General features: G+C 43.6%; 1 long non-coding RNA gene across 1 annotated transcript; it reads left to right on the top strand.

Annotated features, from left to right (window-relative positions):
• The first annotated feature begins 5,957 nt into the window (after positions 1-5,957).
• On the top strand, positions 5,958-6,793 carry LOC147688805 (uncharacterized). Its single transcript, XR_015300561.1, has 3 exons — positions 5,958-6,032; positions 6,119-6,182; positions 6,289-6,793. It is a non-coding gene; the product is annotated as an uncharacterized LOC147688805 (long non-coding RNA).
• Positions 6,794-9,477: the final 2,684 nt, after the last annotated feature.

A 9,477-nucleotide genomic window follows, 5' to 3' on the forward strand; every position in this document is an offset into this window, starting at 1 on the left:
GATAATAGCCCCCATGACGGTGTTGTTGAGAAAAGGAGTACCTTTTGTTTGGTCTGAACATGCTCAGTCAGCTTTGAATTTGTTGATTGAACGGTTTACTTCGGCTCCTGTCTTGGTTCATCCTGAACCGACGTTGCCTTTTTTTGTTGAGGCTGATGCCTCTTTGTGTGCTGTGGGAGGGGTATTGTCACAGAGAGATGTGGAGAATGGATTTATGCATCCTATTGCTTTCTTTTCCAAGACTTTGTTGCCTGCGTAACGGAATTACACTGTGGCAGAGCGTGAGTTGTTGGCCATTAAGCTATCCTTCGAAGAGTGGCGGCATCATTTGTGGGGAGCTCGGCATCCAATAACGATATTCACTGACCACAAGAACTTGGAGTTCTTTCGTTCTGCGCGGGCTTTGACCCCTCGCCAAATGCGTTGGGTTTCTTTTTTTAATGAGTATCATTTTATCATTACCTACAGGCCTGCAGCTCAGCAACTAAAGTCAGATGCTTTATCCCGTATTCACGTGAATCAAGCTGACCTTGTTGTAGAGAAGGAGAGGGGTTCTTTCATTGCTCCGGACAGGATAGTGGGCAGCGTTTCTACTGCTGAGGACTTCAAGACGTTGGTGCAACAAAAGATGGAAAAGATAGATCTTACATCTTGGCTGTCCCAACCGTTGTTTACCTTGAGGGATGGGTTGCTGTACCACGAGGATAAATTGTTCATTCCCCCTACGCTTCGGGATATGGTTTTGGAGTGGTGTCATTCTTCCTCTTTAGTAGGTCATCCTGGTATGAATAAAACCAAGGAGTTTTGTTTGCGGTGGTTTTGGTGGGAGTCAGTGACACGAGATGTGCAGTCTTTTGTTGCGGCCTGTCCTGTGTGTGCAATAAACAAACCGACCCATTCCAAACCTTCTGGGTTATTGCATCCTCTGCCAGTGCCCACTGTGCCCAGGCAAACAATAAGTATGGACTTTGTGACCGATTTTCCATCTGAATCAGGATTCACAGTCATATTTGTTGTAGTAGATTCGTTCACAAAGATGGCGCACTTCGTTCCTCTACCTAAGTTACCTACAGCCAGGGAATTGGCTCTGATATTTGTGCCATCTGTGGTGAGGTTGCATGGATTACCTTCTGCTATCGTGTCTGATCGGGGGGTTCAGTTCATTTCCCATTTCTGGAAAGAGTTGTGTACTGCGTTACGGATGAAACTGTGTTTGTCATCTGTATACCATCCACAATCGGATGGTCAACCTGAGCGCACCAATCAGACCATGGAACAGTACCTGAGGTGTCTTGTAACATCATTGTCATGTAGTTGGGTTATGGCTCTTCCCTTAGCAGAATTCGCATATAACAACAGTGTGCATTCAGCAGTAGAAATTACCCCTTTTTTCTGTTCAATGGGGTTTCATCCCAGAGCCATCCCCATTCAACCCTCGGGCCAGGTGCCAGCTGTGACTGCTTTGGGGCTTTCGTTAGTTCAGATCTGGAATAGGGCGCAAGAACATCTAGCACAGGCTAAGGATGATATGAAGAAACAGGCAGACAGACACAGGGTACCAGCTCCTTGCTACCAGGTGGGTGATCGGGTGTGGCTTTCCACAAAAAACTTAAGGATAGGTGGTTCCCGTAAATTACAACCTAGGTATGTGGGCCCTTTTCCTATCGTTAAAGTGGTGAATCCAGTGGCCATGAAAGTGGGGTTGCCAGATGAGTATGGAGTCCATCCTGTTTTTCATACCTCCCTTTTGAAACCGTATACGGATACCACCCAGGTTTTGCCCCCCCCCTCCCCCTGTTGTGGTAGGTGAGGATGAGGAGTTTGAGGTTAATGCTATTCTGGATTCCAGAAGAAGGGGTGGGAGACTAATGTACTTGATTGACTGGAAGGGCTATCCTCCTGAGGAACGCTCATGGGAAGCAGTGAGTGGGGTTCATGCCCCAAGGTTGGTGAGGCTGTTTCACTTGCGTCACCCTTCTAAGCCTCGTCCGGTGGGGAGACCTTTGCGGGGAGGTACTGTTGGGAATTAGGCAGGGTGGAACCTCAGTCCTCTCTCTGTGCGTATGCTATTGGTCACACCCCTATCCCTCCCTCCCCCATGTGACGGTATATACAGGAGCCAGGCTGGGTATTCCTTGCTTGGTTTCTAAACGGTCACGTTGTTTTTCATGTTTTGAGCCCTTCGTGATCTTGACTTTTGGATTTCCCACCGAGTGCGTGCGTTCTATTTGGACCTTTCTGGAGGGCAGAGCGAGGCTTTGCTGTGCGTTATGAAGATGGGCTACTTCTTTTTATACTTACCCGGACTTTGGGAAGCTGGGTTAAGCGAGTCGATTTTGAACTTGTTTTCGGATTCATTGGGGTCTGTGCGCGGCTGCGTGCAGACTGAAGAACCGCTGGAGAATTCACTTCCGGGTGTTATAGTGCTATCGGCATCCTTGTGAGTTTCTTTGGGTGCTATCACGGACCGGCCGTTAGTCGGTAATTGTTTTTTGTGTTTGGTGGCCACTGTTTTTCGGGTTTTTACAGGAAGTGGGGAGTTATACTTTATCACGCAGCAACCATTAATGGTTTTTTTTTAGTCTCAGGACCTTTTTCCTCTTCTGCTCGTCATTGATCCGACTTGAAGGTTCCTGCGGAGGGAGGCTCAAGTCCAGTTACAAACTACGAAATCTCCGACAAAGGACTACTGAATCCCTCATCGGGTAAGAAAGAAGAAGGGGTTGTTGTTGCAAATGATATGGTATGCGCAGAGAGAGAGGGCATTTGGGTGAAGCTAAAAATTGTCTTATCTCTTCTTTCTCCTCTGCAGGGTGGGAGGTCAGTCCTTTCTTCCCCTCGAGTCTACAGGGAATTGGAGATATACTGGGTCCATTGAAGCCTTCTTCCTTCCCTTGTCCTTTTTACCCTTCCCTATTCCCGGGCTCAGACTGTAGTTGGTTGTGTATAATATTCGGCAGGCTGCAGTCTGTGCGGGGTAGAGAGTCGGGACTATTGTCGCTCCTGCAGCATGGTTCCAAGTGGGTGACAACTGACAGTACCCACTTTGAAGTGGATGAAATATCTAGATTTCTCCCCTACAAAGGTGTCTGGAATTTCCTCTCTCTCTGTCCTGGTCCCAGCTTGATTGTGGTCACAAAAGACTAGTGTGAAACCCATTGTGAATGTGTTGAGGCACGTCTTCGTAATGTGCAAGAGTGGTAGGTAACCGCTCCTCCACTTCATCCTGACAGAGATGGCCCACCCTGACATCACCTATTCCCCTTTTTACTTACAGTCTGGGAATAATACACAAATACCAACTGTCAGTTATACCTTGTCATGTAGCCCAGGATACAGATTACAGGTACCAGGAGGATAGAACAAGAAAATGACAACTTTGTAAAAGTTAGACCAACAATGGTGGTTGGGCCCAATGGGAGGGAGGGTAGGCAGGGCCACACTAACATGAATACAAAAGATTTGCCTATGCCTCCAAGTGTACGAATTAAACACTAAATGATTACGGATAAACAATACTTTTATTAGTTTACTCAGACAATACTTTTTGTCGTTGAGTCAATACTTAGTTGAACAATTCTTCATTGTACAAAAAACAGACATTGAATCACCATCAACTTCATTTCTGGCCATATGTGATTCAGAAAACGATTTATACATATATACAGTGCAAGGGTTTAAGTGCAAAACATTTCAAGAAAAAACATTTCAGTCGTACAAATACAGTTTGTGCATGGACATAATGCAACAAAAACGAAGTGAAGAAATCAAATCAACAATTCACAATAGACAATCACAAATGTAAGGAGGAGAGGGATGAAATATTTTTCAAAGATCAACTCCCTACTCATGAACTGAATTCGTTTTTCTAATTGTCTAGTATTCAGAAAGAAAAGCCCATTTTAAACATAACTGACATGAACCACTAATGTCAAGTCAAATGCCGACGCGTTTCGAATCCTGTTACTTTGTTTGCAGGATTCTCATCAGGGCGGTGTGATTCTAGTCCATGGGAACTGTTTGTGAAAAGAAATAAGGAAATAATAAATATGTTTGTTTAACAAACATAGTCCTCTAGCCAATTCTATTATTAAGCTGCACACGCATCATGGTGCGGCATACCTTTTAGTTAATTGCCCCAAGTGGCTTCTGTTTGGAAATGTCGTCTATAGCAGGCGGGTCTGGGCTGCAACAGAGCAAGATTGGTATCAGTAATCCATTGTGCTTGGATTAATACTGCCAGATAGCGATGAACAAGGAATTAAAAGTTACCTTTAGTCTTCACAACCCTAAGGCTGGTGTGCCGGTAACGGAAATTAATTTTCAATGCTAGCGCATTATTTTCTCCTAGGAGAAAAATTGGGAAAGATAGGGTTGGAATCGATCTCAATTACAATTGGCTTGCACAGAGGCACAGGCGCCTCACATGGGGAACTTACATTTGAATGAATCAACACGGGCGGGAAAATCCTCACCGGTATTGGGAACAGCACGGTGTCCGTTCTGTAAAGCAAGGAGAAAAGGGAGTGTCACTGGTTTTACTTCGTTACGCTTGCCGTGAAAAACAGCAAGACAGACGCGGGTCATAGTGTGCAGGGGTCATGTTTCTTACCATAAATCAATGCGGAGGGCTCCGCTGGTACAACCTGCTTCCAACCGGCACACTCTGAATTTGGTTGTCCGAGGCAGCGCCGGTACTCACAAAAATAAAGACATGTGATCCGCTCTCGTCCAATCAGAGCTATAGTGGTTTCTGGTGCCTTATGGGAATTGAAGTCCAAGATCTGGGTTTATGCCCGATTGATCTCACTAAGAGAGTTGAGACCCTTGTTCACACTATCAAATCTTAGTATTAGATATGCCTCCTTGCGAAGTAACATATTTTCGACATCTGGATAACGTTTGGGGTCTAACCAAACCAGTGGTGTCCATTTGAGATCATTTTCAGTGTGGTTATTGTTTAGAAAATGTTCCACCATGGGTGCAGTCATCACTTTTTTCTTAATGCGAGAACGGTGTTGTGTTATTCTGGCATTGATGGCTTGATTTGTTTTACCAATGTATACTCTGTCGCATGGACAGACCACTGCATAGACGATGTTACGAGTCCTGCAATTTGTGAAAGCATCGTGTTTCCACTTGATGCCGCGGTTGGTGAAGGTGTCTCCTTCTATTGTTGTAGGACATGATACACAGTTACCACATTTATGGTGCCCACTCACAGGTTTCAAGTTCCACTGAGCGATAAGGTCACTTTTGGGTAGAGGAATGTGACTGTCTGCTTTGATAAGGTGTTGACCGATGCTCGTGTTTTTTCGCATTGCAAAGATGGAACATTTTCTAAACAATAACCACACTGAAAATGATCTCAAATGGACACCACTGGTTTGGTTAGACCCCAAACGTTATCCAGATGTCGAAAATATGTTACTTCGCAAGGAGGCATATCTAATACTAAGATTTGATAGTGTGAACAAGGGTCTCAACTCTCTTAGTGAGATCAATCGGGCATAAACCCAGATCTTGGACTTCAATTCCCATAAGGCACCAGAAACCACTATAGCTCTGATTGGACGAGAGCGGATCACATGTCTTTATTTTTGTGAGTACCGGCGCTGCCTCGGACAACCAAATTCAGAGTGTGCCGGTTGGAAGCAGGTTGTACCAGCGGAGCCCTCCACGTTGATTTATGGTAAGAAACATGACCCCTGCACACTATGACCCGCGTCTGTCTTGCTGTTTTTCACGGCAAGCGTAACGAAGTAAAACCAGTGACACTCCCTTTTCTCCTAGCTTTACAGAACGGACACCGTGCTGTTCCCAATACCGGTGAGGATTTTCCCGCCCGTGTTGATTCATTCAAAAGTAAGTTCCCCATGTGAGGCGCCTGTGGCTCTGTGCAAGCCAATTGTAATTGAGATCGATTCCAACCCTATCTTTCCCAATTTTTCTCCTAGGAGAAAATAATGCGCCAGCATTGAAAATTAATTTCCGTTACCGGCACACCAGCCTTAGGGTTGTGAAGACTAAAGGTAACTTTTAATTCCTTGTTCATCGCTATCTGGCAGTATTAATCCAAGCACAATGGATTACTGATACCAATCTTGCTCTGTTGCAGCCCAGACCCGCCTGCTATAGACGACATTTCCAAACAGAAGCCACTTGGGGCAATTAACTAAAAGGTATGCCGCACCATGATGCGTGTGCAGCTTAATAATAGAATTGGCTAGAGGACTATGTTTGTTAAACAAACATATTTATTATTTCCTTATTTCTTTTCACAAACAGTTCCCATGGACTAGAATCACACCGCCCTGATGAGAATCCTGCAAACAAAGTAACAGGATTCGAAACGCGTCGGCATTTGACTTGACATTAGTGGTTCATGTCAGTTATGTTTAAAATGGGCTTTTCTTTCTGAATACTAGACAATTAGAAAAACGAATTCAGTTCATGAGTAGGGAGTTGATCTTTGAAAAATATTTCATCCCTCTCCTCCTTACATTTGTGATTGTCTATTGTGAATTGTTGATTTGATTTCTTCACTTCGTTTTTGTTGCATTATGTCCATGCACAAACTGTATTTGTACGACTGAAATGTTTTTTCTTGAAATGTTTTGCACTTAAACCCTTGCACTGTATATATGTATAAATCGTTTTCTGAATCACATATGGCCAGAAATGAAGTTGATGGTGATTCAATGTCTGTTTTTTGTACAATGAAGAATTGTTCAACTAAGTATTGACTCAACGACAAAAAGTATTGTCTGGGTAAACTAATAAAAGTATTGTTTATCCGTAATCATTTAGTGTTTAATTCGTACACTTGGAGGCATAGGCAAATCTTTTGTATTCATGTTAGTGTGGCCCTGCCTACCCTCCCTCCCATTGGGCCCAACCACCATTGTTGGTCTAATTTTCTTAGCGGGCACTGCCCGAGTGGTTTGGGAGTGACGTACACAACGTCATTTACAAAATCTTAGTCAGCATTAAGGCTGTCGCAAGGGTCTCCACTCTTGCATAGCATTGCAGACAACGATACACTGTCCTTCACGGAAAGCCACATTCAAAACCTTATTGAGTCCTCGCCATTTTCATCTATTACCCTCAGCACCTCAGCCAAACAACAAAATGAGGCAGATAAACTGACACGGCTTCAAAAGAAGCACATTAGAACCGAACTTCACGGTTGCTTTTTACTAAAACACCTTAAAGCAGGCACTATCCCTTGGGGCCTTCAGGTCAAGAACATTCCCGCAATCTTTACGGAGGACGCAGATTACAAGAAGGGCTTCAGCCAAATTAACACCAAATGCAGTAGAGATTTAATGGTACATACCATCGAGACAGCTCAACGCATCTGCAGTCAGGAAGAGAAGGAAATTGAAGAGTTAATCAAAAACATCAATGACACCCAAACCACTAGTGATGCAAAGATACTCCTAGACAAAATAGAAAAAGAAATTGCATCATTCAAAGATTATTCCCTGAATATCAAATCAGCTCAATTTGATAAAGATTCAAAATCCTTCCGATTGGAACAAGTGTATCCCTTCCTCAGAGAAGACTTTTACACCTCAGGTGAGTCAAGAGGGGCCTGAAATACATTCCAAGGAAGATCTAGAAATAAATTCATAACTTTCTCAGACACTACTTCATCCGACTCCTCTGACTCCAGACAGTCAAATTCCAAAACACGAGATGCAGGAAGAGGATCAACTCCTTTTTTAGCCAGGGGCGGTCAAACACGACCGCGCTTCAAGCAACCATGGCAAATGCGCACTCGCAACAAAAATTACAACAACTAGATTCGTCCACCATTGTAAATCTCTCTGATAAAGTTCTGACTAGGGATGAGGAAATGCTTCTTGACCTGGGCCTCAAATTTGTCCCAACTAAAAGAACAGATTTTACAAAATTGAAACTGGAGGCACTTGACTTCTGTCGCAAAGTTAGGCTGAAAGCCTATTTTGCAGGGGCCGAAATGATGTCAACACAGGAAATTACTGGCTTGAGGGTTAAATCCAGGTTCACTCCGACTACAAACATTCCCAAACAAATAATTGCTTTCGAACAAGCGGTCTTGTCCTCCCTCACCAAACTTGAGAGAAAAAGCAGTTTTGTCAAAAACAACATCAGTAAAGGAATCCAAAAGGCAATTGGTGATCTAAAATCTGACACATCAATTGTAATAAAGCAGGGGACAAGGGTGGTGCGGTGGTCTTATGGCCCCGTCCCATGTATCTTACTGAAGGACAACTGCATGTGAACAATAGGGATTGGTACAGACCGTCTAAAGAAGATCCTGTCTTTGCCATTCAGGACAAAATAACCAAAATCACACAGAGAGAGCCTTAGACGAAGGCTATTTAGGACCTAAGGAACATGAATTTCTAAATAAAAAGTCACCAAGAACACCAATACTTTATTTCTTACCCAAGATTCATAAGAACGACAGGGTGCCACCAGGGAGACCCATAGTGTGTCCGGATGCGACTCGGTGTTAGAACCGGTATCCAAATACATTGATTTCTTTTTAAAACTATGTATAGAACAAGTGAAATCGCACTTGAGGGACACTACTGACTTCATCACTAAGGTTGAGGGACACACATTCAATGAATCAACGGAGTTGATGGTGACATTAGATGTCGCTTCGTTATACAAGCAAATACCGCAGGACGAGGCTCTTGAGATCATTGAATTCTATCTAGAACAACGAGAAAGACCCCACCGGGTACCCTCTGCATTCATTGTAGCATTGGCTGAAATAACTCTTCGGAGCAATTACTTCAGGTTCGAGAGTGATTTTTTCATACAAATCAAGGGGACAGCCATGGGCTGTCCCTATGCGCCGGAGTTGGCGGTGCTCTATATGGCACAATATGAAGAAAGATTCATCTACAAGGACAACCCCTACTCACACCACATTATTCAATGGTTGAGATATATAGACGACGTCTGGCTCCTGTGGCAGGGGAGCCAGATGGAATTAGATCAATTCTATACATGGCTTAATTTCAGACATCCTGATATTAAATTCACGCTGAACTCCAGTTCTAAAGAAATGAATTTCCTTGACGTCTCAGTAGGCACCAGCAATTCTAGGTTGACAGCCTCTTTGCACAAGAAGAAAACAGACAGGAATACAATCCTCAATTATACCAGCTCACATCCACAAAGCCTTAAGGATAATTTACCTTACGGCCAATTGCTCAGAATTAGACGCAATTGCACAAGTCAGCAAGACTTTGACTCACACGCAACAAGATTCTGCAATGAGTTGGCTGACAGAGGTTACCCGAAAAAATTGTTGAAATATGCTAAAAATAGGGCAAAATTTACCCCGAGAGACACACTCCTCCAGGTAAAAGAGAAAAAGGTATCAGACAAATTGGTCTGTGTGACAACCTTTGGTGAACACACAAACCAATTCAAAAACATCATAAGAATCAATTGGCATCTATTGGAAACATT

Source organism: Lissotriton vulgaris, chromosome 10 (genome assembly GCF_964263255.1).
Source record: "Lissotriton vulgaris chromosome 10, aLisVul1.2, whole genome shotgun sequence".
Taxonomy (NCBI): domain Eukaryota; kingdom Metazoa; phylum Chordata; class Amphibia; order Caudata; family Salamandridae; genus Lissotriton; species Lissotriton vulgaris.